Source organism: Carassius gibelio, chromosome A19 (assembly GCF_023724105.1).
Source record: "Carassius gibelio isolate Cgi1373 ecotype wild population from Czech Republic chromosome A19, carGib1.2-hapl.c, whole genome shotgun sequence".
Lineage (NCBI taxonomy): Eukaryota > Metazoa > Chordata > Actinopteri > Cypriniformes > Cyprinidae > Carassius > Carassius gibelio.
In genome coordinates, this window is record NC_068389.1 from 1,982,501 (window position 1) to 1,992,500 (window position 10,000).

Below are 10,000 nucleotides of genomic sequence, written 5' to 3' on the forward strand. Positions count from 1 at the left end.
ACCAGCCTGGCTATGCCCGATCTTGTCTGATCTCGGAAGCTAAGCAGGTTTGGGCCTGGTTAGTGCCTGGATGGGAGACCGCCTGGGAATGCCAGGTACTCTAAGCTATTTTGAAATTTTTCACTTAGTATATAATAATTTTGCCAAAAAATAGAGTCAATGCCCGATCTCTGAATATAAGCAGGTTTGCGCCAGGTTAGTACATGGATGGGAGACTGCCTGGGAATATCAGGTGCTTTAAATTTTTGGATATTTTTCACGAATTATATAATAATCTTGCAAAAAAAAAAAAAAAAAAAAAGAGTCAATGCCCGATCTCTGAATCTTAGCAGGTTTAGGTCTGGTTAGTACTTGGATGAGAGACCGCCAAGGAATACCAGGTGCTTTAAGCTTTTGGAATTTTTTCACTTAGTATATAATAAATTTGGCAAAAAATAGAGTCAGTGCCCGATCTCTGAATATAAGCAGGTTTGGGCCAGGTTAGTACATGGATGGGAGACTGCCTGGGAATACCAGGTGCTTTAAATTTTTGGATATTTTTCACAAATTATATAATAATCTTGCAAAAAAAAAAAAAAAGAAGAAGTCAATGCCCGATCTCTGAATCTTAGCAGGTTAAGGTCTGGTTAGTACTTGAATGATAGACCGCCAAGGAATACCAGGTGCTTTAAGCTTTTGGAATTTTTTCACTTAGTATATAATAAATTTGGCAAAAAATAGAGTCAGTGCCCGATCTCTGAATATAAGCAGGTTTGGGCCAGGTTAGTACATGGATGAGAGACCGCCTAGGAATACCAGGTGCTTTAAGCTTTTGGGGTTTCTTTCCTACTTTTATAATGTACTGGCGAGTAGATTGGCTGATCTTTAAATAGCCTTCTCTTTGCAGCAGTCTTCGCTTATGGCCATACCAACCTGGCTATGCCCGATCTTGTCTGATCTCGGAAGCTAAGCAGGTTTGGGCCTGGTTAGTGCCTGGATGGGAGACCGCCTGAGAATGCCAGGTACTCTAAGCTATTTTGAAATTTTTCACTTAGTATATAATAATTTTGCCAAAAAATAGAGTCAATGCCCGATCTCTGAATATAAGCAGGTTTGCGCCAGGTTAGTACATGGATGGGAGACTGCCTGGGAATATCAGGTGCTTTAAATTTTTGGATATTTTTCACGAATTATATAATAATCTTGCAAAAAAAAAAAAAAAAAAAAAAAAAAAGAGTCAATGCCCGATCTCTGAATCTTAGCAGGTTTAGGTCTGGTTAGTACTTGGATGAGAGACCGCCAAGGAATACCAGGTGCTTTAAGCTTTTGGAATTTTTTCACTTAGTATATAATAAATTTGGCAAAAAATAGAGTCAATGCCCGATCTCTGAATATAAGCAGGTTTGGGCCAGGTTAGTACATGGATGGGAGACTGCCTGGGAATACCAGGTGCTTTAAATTTTTGGATATTTTTCACAAATTATATAATAATCTTGCAAAAAAAAAAAAAAAAAAATAGAGTCAATGCCCGATCTCTGAATCTTAGCAGGTTTAGGTCTGGTTAGTACTTGGTTGAAAGACCGCCTAGGAATACCAGGTGCTTAAAGCTTTTGGAATTTTTTCACTTAGTATATAATAAATTTGGCAAAAAATAGAGTCAATGCCCGATCTCTGAATATAAGCAGGTTTGGGCCAGGTTAGTACATGGATGGGAGACTGCCTGGGAATACCAGGTGCTTTAAATTTTTGGATATTTTTCACGAATTATATAATAATCTTGCAAAAAAAAAAAAAAAAGAAGAAGTCAATGCCCGATCTCTGAATCTTAGCAGGTTAAGGTCTGGTTAGTACTTGAATGATAGACCGCCAAGGAATACCAGGTGCTTTAAGCTTTTGGAATTTTTTCACTTAGTATATAATAAATTTGCCAAAAAATAGAGTCAATGCCCGATCTCTGAATATAAGCAGGTTTGGGCCAGGTTAGTACTTGGATGAGAGACCGCCTAGGAATACCAGGTGCTTTAAGCTTTTGGGGTTTCTTTCCTACTTTTATAATGTACTGGCAAGTAGATTGGCTGATCTTTAAATAGCCTTCTCTTTGCAGCAGTCTTCGCTTATGGCCATACCACCCTGAGGGCGCTAGAGAGCTAGTGAGAAACAGGAAGTGTGTTGGCTATAGGGAGGTGAGAAAGGCTCACCCAAACTTTTGTGTTGTTTTTTTGCGTTGTTTTTGTTCAATATAATTATTTTTGTTTCTAGTTTTTTGTGTTATTTTTGTTATTTGTCCTCCCAACAGCTTTGCTGTTTGGGAGGGATCGTTTTAGTTTTGTGTTTTTTGTTGAAATGGATGGATTAACGGCTACAGACATGGATTTGGCAAAACAGACAAGGCAGCTAACTGAAAATGGACTGGATCAAAGACAACGAGAAAAGGATTACCCAGAAAGGCGAATGAAACGGATCTATACCAAGGAAGCAACGGTAGTGATTGATTTGACGGAGGTACAAGATGGGAGAGCAGAGGACATTATAGAAGCATTGAAAGACAAGATCGAAGTGACTAGCATACTAGCGGTAAGACCAAAAATGATGAAACAATATGAAATTACATTGGAAAAAGAGGAAGATATTGAGAAACTGGAAGAAGGATTGATGATTAAAGGAAAGACTTGTGAAATTAAAAAGTTGAACAATAAGGATTTTGCTGTATCTTTCATGCATCTGCCTGCTTACTTGGAGGATGACGATATTTTAAAGAAGCTGGAGGGATGGGGGGTGACTCCTATCTCACAGATCAAAAGGAGATTCTACCCGGGCACCCGCATTGAGGATGGAACGAGATTCCTGAGAGTACGGTTTCCAAAAGAGGTGGCTTCCCTGCCCTACAGCACGAGAATGGAGACGGAAGAAGGACCTCAGTATTTCAGGGTGATACATAGCCAGCAGGTGAGAACCTGTAGGTTATGTATGAGCCCTGAACACATGATGAAGGACTGTCCTGACTTCAAATGCTATAAGTGCTCGGAAAGGGGACATTTCGCGAGGGATTGTAATGCGGTGAGGTGCCCGGACTGCAGGCTTGTGTTAAACAAGTGCGAGTGCTGGTTCGGAGAACAACATCAGGAGGAAGAGCAGGGGTGTGGGCAGATGCATGAGGAAGCCGGTGAAGAGGAGCTACACGAAAACACGGAAGGAACACCAAGAGAGGATACCACAAGCACGGACGTTGAAGAGGAAAGTGAAAGGACTGGATCAACGCAGTGCAGTGAGGAAACGGGGTCACTGATGGAAATAAGGAAATAAGGACTGATTCAACTGGAAAAGACAGAGGATCAGGAGTGGGTCAGCGAGGATGGGAGAATGGACAAAGACAGTGAATGCATCGACGATGCCGGCACTACAGGAATCAATAAAAGAAGAAGACAAACTAAGGTAACACCAAATTTAGAGAAAGCCAAAAGAAAAGTATTAAAACAAGGATGTGATGAAAAACAAGACAGTGGGGAAATGGTAAAGGAAGGAGAGTGAATGAACTGACAAAATGGGGATTTTATGGCTTTTATTTTATTTTATGGTGCTGAAAATTGTGACTTTTAATGCTAGAGGATTAATGAATGTTTATAAATTTGAAAAGGTGAAGGAATTGTGTCGAAATGAAGATGTGATTTTATTGCAAGAGACAAACTGGAAAGAGAATGTTATGGAGGATATTAGAAAAAGATGGGAAGGGGAATTACTTGTTAACAATGAAGAGGAAAAAATGGGAGGAGGAGTGGCGGTTTTAATAAGAAAAGACAGAGGTATAAAGACAAAACTTATATATAATGATAAAAAAGGAAAATGTATGGTGGTAGAAATCGAAATGGAAGAAGACAAATTTGTTCTAGTGAACGTGCACGCTCCCAATGGAGAAAAAGAAAAGAAAATATACTTTAATGTTTTAGCTGATGTAATTGAAAAATGGGGGAAGGTGGTGATTGCAGGGGATTTTAACACTGTTTTTAGTAAAATGGATATGGCAAATGGGATGGTTTTTAAATCGGATGGGGGTAGAAAAGAATTAAGGTCATTGATGGAAGAGAAAAATATGATTGATGTGTGGCGGGAAAGAAATGGAAAAAAGAAGGAATTTTCAAGAAGACAGTTGGTGGGGAATTTTATGTGCCAAACCAGAATAGACTATTTTTTAAGTACCAGAAATCTTGAATGTTTCATTGATGGAATATTTTACAAAGAAACGACCTTAAGCGATCACAAAATGGTTTTAATGACGATGGATTTTAAAAGACAAACAAAGGGACCTGGGGTGTGGATTTTAAACACTGAGGTTTTAAAGAATGAAAGTTTTAAAAAAGAGATTGAAATGATATTAGATGGGAGGAAAAAAGACCTGATGTATATGGAAGACAAAAGGCAATGGTGGGAAAATGTTAAGTATGATATTAAGAAATATTCTATGAACTAATGTAATTTATTACAAAAGGTTAAAAGAACCAAGGAGAGAGAAATAAGGAGAACTCTAAAAGAGGAGTTAAATAAAAACCAAGTAGATGTGCAAAAAGTAATTGAAATAGAAAATACGTTGAGAAAAATAGAAGAGGAGAAATGCAAGGGGGCAATGTTGAGAAGCAAAGCAAAATATACGGTGGAAGGGGAAAAATGTAACAGATTCTTTTTTAATCTTGAGAAAAGCAGGGGGAGAGCGGAAACAATTAAAGAACTTAAAAGTAGCAATGGAATGGTGGTCTCAGATACAGAGGGGATTTTAAAAGAAGTTAAATCATTTTATGAGGAACTTTTTAAGTCTGAGGGGGGAGATGAGGAAAAAAGGAATATTTTGTTGCAACAGATAACAAGGAAAGTTGGCGAACAGGATAAAAAAATATGTGAAAGGGAAATAGAAACTGAAGAGATCATACATGCCATAAATCAATTAAGAGTGAGGAAAAGCCCCGGAGTAGATGGTATTGGAAGTGAGTTTTACAAAGTTTTTAAAGAAAAAGTAAGCGTGATTTTAAATGAAATTTTTGAAGAAGTTTTTAAAAAAGAAAGAGTAAGCCCAAGAATGGGGCTAGGATTAATGAAAATAATATACAAGAAAAAAGGAGACAAAACTGAGCTGAAAAATTTTAGACCCATTACAATGCTAAACACTGATTTTAAAATTTTAGCCAAGGTCTTAGCAAACAGATTAAAAAATGTCATGCCAAATATAATAGAAACAAACCAGGCGTATGGAGTAAAGGCGAGAGATATAGCAGATGTTACTAGCAGCATTAGAGATATAGCAGGGTATATAAAAGAAAAAGGCAAAAGTGCTTATGTTATTAGTATGGATTTTGAAAAGGCTTTTGACAGAGTTGAACATGGCTTTTTATTTGCAGTTTTAAAGGAATTTGGGTTTGGGAATAATTTTATTAAATGGATTTCGGTTTTATACAGGGATATTTTTACAAAAGTAAAATGCAATGTTTTTTTAACTCAACCTTTTAAAGTTTTAAGATCCATAAGACAGGGGTGTCCATTGTCGGCGCAGTTGTACTCATTGGTAGCAGAACCTTTAGGGCTTTTAATAAATAGAGAAAAAAGAATAAATGGAATACAAATGGAAGAGGGAGAAGAATTAAAGAAAATATTTCAATATGCTGATGACACGACAATTGTGGTTGAAAATGTAGAAAGTGTTAAAAGAGTGATGGAGAAAACAAAACTGTATTGTGAGGGTTCGGGTGCAAAGATAAATGAAGAAAAAACTGTATACATGAAATATGGAAGGGCAGAGGTTCTTACAGGGGTCTGTAAGTTTACAGAGGTGCAAGAAATAAAGATTTTAGGAATAATTGTAGCAAAGAATGAAAAGGAGGCTACGGACAGTATGTGGGAAGAGACGGTGGGAGGGATGGAAAGAAGACTGATTTTCTGGAGAAGCAGATTTTTAAGTTTAAAAGGGAAGATTTTAGTTGTAAACATGCTAATGTTATCTAGAATGTGGTATACATTACATGTGATGCCATTGCCAGACTGGGTTTTTAAGAGAATAAAGAAATGTGTTTTAGAATTTTTATGGGACAAAAAGCCTCCAAGAATTGCATATTTTACACTGATTGGGAAACCGGGGGAGGGAGGGATGGGTTTGGTGGATGTAGAACAAAAAATGAAAAGCATGAGAGTAAAGGTGGTAAGAAAATATTTGGATGATACGAACAGAGCAGAGTGGAAGAGATTGATGGCTCTTTATTTAAATAAATGTGGGAATTTTAATTTGGGGGAAAATGTTTTATGGATGAAGCTTAAGAATTGGATGATGGAGGGGATCCCACCATTTTACAAAGAGGTTTTAAGCGCTTGGAGGCTTTTTTTAACAGAGGTGGATTTTAATCCGGAGGGGAGAGAAATGATTTTAAATCAACCTCTGTTTTTAAATGGGAAAATAAAGATGCAAGAGTATGATATCTATTTTAAGAAGTGGTTGCAAGCAGGGTTTGTAAAGGTGAGGGATGTTTTATGGGAATTTAAAGAGGGATTTTTACCACTTCAAGTGATCATAGATGCAATGGATGAGGAGAAGGAGGACTTTAATGTAAATGTTTTAAAAAGACAATATGAACAAGTAAAAAAAGCAATCCCAGGACAATGGCTGGAAGAAATTATTAAGGAGGGAGAAAAAGAAAAGAAAATGAGCGTGTTTCTAAAATGTAAAGACAATATGGTGAATTTTAATTTGGGTTCTGTTAAAATGTTTTATGGGTTTTTTATAAATAGAGTTTTTAAAAAACCTCTTGCCAATCAGTTATGGATAAGGCATTTTAATGAAATTGAAGAGGAAGATATATGGAAGAACATGACATGGAAATGGTTGGATGTGGATTTACAAAGTTTTGATTATTTTATTAGACAAAATGTGATTTTTACTGAAATGAGATTGTGTGCAATGCAGAAAGAAACTAATGCCCAATGCAGAGTTTGTAAAAAAGAAGATGAAGGAATTTTACATTTGTTTTTATTCTGTGAGAAGTTGAGCCCATTTTTTAAGGAATTAAAGGAAATAATCAAAGACTTAAGAGATAATGAGGGGGACTGTAACTGGAATAGATTTTTTATGTTGGGAATGGCAGAGAATACAGCAAACAAGAAACTAATTAATTTGTTTTTAATTTTGGCCAAAAAAGCAATATGGAAAAGAAGGAATATAGTCAAAAACAGAGATTTTATTGCTAACCTATGGTTGATTTTTAAACAGTTGGTTGAAGATTATGTAAAAATGCTGTACAGTTATTTTAAACTGGAAAACAAGATGGGGGATTTTTATGGAATTTTTACGAAGGAGGTTACATATATTTTAAAACAAAAGCACTTTTATATGCCAAGAGAAGATTAAAGAATTTGATGAATTTGTGAATTTAGATGTTTTTGGTTTTTAGTGTTATGCATATTTTGGAAAAATGCTTTTGTGAAATGCTTTTGTTTTTATTAAAATTTCCCTGTAACAGCTTTAAAGTCTTGTACACAACTTATATTTTGACTGTGGATAAAAAAATAAAAAAAAAATAAAAAAAAATAAAAAAAAAAAGCTATGCCCGATCTTGTCTGATCTCGTAAGCTAAGCAGGTTTGGGCCTGGTTAGTGCCTGGATGGGAGACCGCCTGGGAATACCAGGTACTGTAAGCTTTTTTGAAATTTTTCACTTAGTATATAATAATTTTGCCAAAAAATAGAGTCAATGCCCGATCTCTGAATATAAGCAGGTTTGCGCCAGGTTAGTACATGGATGGGAGACTGCCTGGGAATATCAGGTGCTTTAAATTTTTGGATATTTTTCACGAATTATATAATATTCTTGCAAAAAAAAAAAAAAAAAAAAAGAGTCAATGCCCGATCTCTGAATCTTAGCAGGTTTAGGTCTGGTTAGTACTTGGATGAGAGACCGCCAAGGAATACCAGGTGCTTTAAGCTTTTGGAATTTTTTCACTTAGTATATAATAAATTTGGCAAAAAATAGAGTCAATGCCCGATCTCTGAATATAAGCAGGTTTGGGCCAGGTTAGTACATGGATGGGAGACTGCCTGGGAATACCAGGTGCTTTAAATTTTTGGATATTTTTCACAAATTATATAATAATCTTGCAAAAAAAAAAAAAAAAAAAGAGTCAATGCCCGATCTCTGAATTTTAGCAGGTTTAGGTCTAGTTAGTACTTGGATGAGAGACCGCCAAGGAATACCAGGTGCTTTAAGCTTTTGGAATTTTTTCACTTAGTATATAATAAATTTGGCAAAAAATATAGTCAATGCCCGATCTCTGAATATAAGCAGGTTTGGGCCAGGTTAGTACATGGATGGGAGACTGCCTGGGAATACCAGGTGCTTTAAATTTTTGGATATTTTTCACGAATTATATAATAATCTTGCAAAAAAAAAAAAAAAAAGAAGAAGTCAATGCCCGATCTCTGAATCTTAGCAGGTTAAGGTCTGGTTAGTACTTGAATGATAGACCGCCAAGGAATACCAGGTGCTTTAAGGTTTTGGAATTTTTTCACTTAGTATATAATAAATTTGGCAAAAAATAGAGTCAATGCCCGATCTCTGAATATAAGCAGGTTTGGGCCAGGTTAGTACTTGGATGAGAGACCGCCTAGGAATACCAGGTGCTTTAAGCTTTTGGGGTTTCTTTCCTACTTTTATAATGTACTGGCGAGTAGATTGGCTGATCTTTAAATAGCCTTCTCTTTGCAGCAGTCTTCGCTTATGGCCATACCAGCCTGGCTATGCCCGATCTTGTCTGATCTCGGAAGCTAAGCAGGTTTGGGCCTGGTTAGTGCCTGGATGGGAGACCGCCTGGGAATGCCAGGTACTCTAAGCTATTTTGAAATTTTTCACTTAGTATATAATAATTTTGCCAAAAAATAGAGTCAATGCCCGATCTCTGACTATAAGCAGGTTTGCGCCAGGTTAGTACATGGATGGGAGACTGCCTGGGAATATCAGGTGCTTTAAATTTTTGGATATTTTTCACGAATTATATAATAATCTTGCAAAAAAAAAAAAAAAAAAAAAGAGTCAATGCCCGATCTCTGAATCTTAGCAGGTTTAGGTCTGGTTAGTACTTGGATGAGAGACCGCCAAGGAATACCAGGTGCTTTAAGCTTTTGGAATTTTTTCACTTAGTATATAATAAATTTGGCAAAAAATAGAGTCAGTGCCCGATCTCTGAATATAAGCAGGTTTGGGCCAGGTTAGTACATGGATGGGAGACTGCCTGGGAATGCCAGGTGCTTTAAATTTTTGGATATTTTTCACAAATTATATAATAATCTTGCAAAAAAAAAAAAAAAAATAGAGTCAATGCCCGATCTCTGAATCTTAGCAGGTTTAGGTCTGGTTAGTACTTGGTTGAAAGACCGCCTAGGAATACCAGGTGCTTAAAGCTTTTGGAATTTTTTCACTTAGTATATAATAAATTTGGCAAAAAATAGAGTCAATGCCCGATCTCTGAATATAAGCAGGTTTGGGCCAGGTTAGTACATGGATGGGAGACTGCATGGGAATACCAGGTGCTTTAAATTTTTGGATATTTTTCACGAATTATATAATAATCTTGCAAAAAAAAAAAAAAAAAGAAGAAGTCAATGCCCGATCTCTGAATCTTAGCAGGTTAAGGTCTGGTTAGTACTTGAATGATAGACCGCCAAGGAATACCAGGTGCTTTAAGCTTTTGGAATTTTTTCACTTAGTATATAATAAATTTGGCAAAAAATAGAGTCAATGCCCGATCTCTGAATATAAGCAGGTTTGGGCCAGGTTAGTACTTGGATGAGAGACCGCCTAGGAATACCAGGTGCTTTAAGCTTTTGGGGTTTCTTTCCTACTTTTATAATGTACTGGCGAGTAGATTGGCTGATCTTTAAATAGCCTTCTCTTTGCAGCAGTCTTCGCTTATGGCCATACCAGCCTGGCTATGCCCGATCTTGTCTGATCTCGGAAGCTAAGCAGGTTTGGGCCTGGTTAGTGCCTGGATGGGAGACC

At 36.7% G+C, this 10,000-nt stretch overlaps 4 pseudogenes; all 4 read left to right on the top strand.

The window, feature by feature from the left end:
* Positions 1 to 107, top strand: part of LOC127936053 (uncharacterized) — a 119-nt pseudogene extending 12 nt beyond the window's left edge.
* A 787-nt stretch (positions 108 to 894) lies between these two features.
* On the top strand, positions 895 to 1,013 carry LOC127936314 (uncharacterized; annotated as a pseudogene).
* A 7,705-nt stretch (positions 1,014 to 8,718) lies between these two features.
* LOC127936054 (uncharacterized) lies at positions 8,719 to 8,837 on the top strand (annotated as a pseudogene).
* A 1,071-nt stretch (positions 8,838 to 9,908) lies between these two features.
* LOC127936362 (uncharacterized) overlaps positions 9,909 to 10,000 on the top strand; it is a 119-nt pseudogene continuing 27 nt past the window's right edge.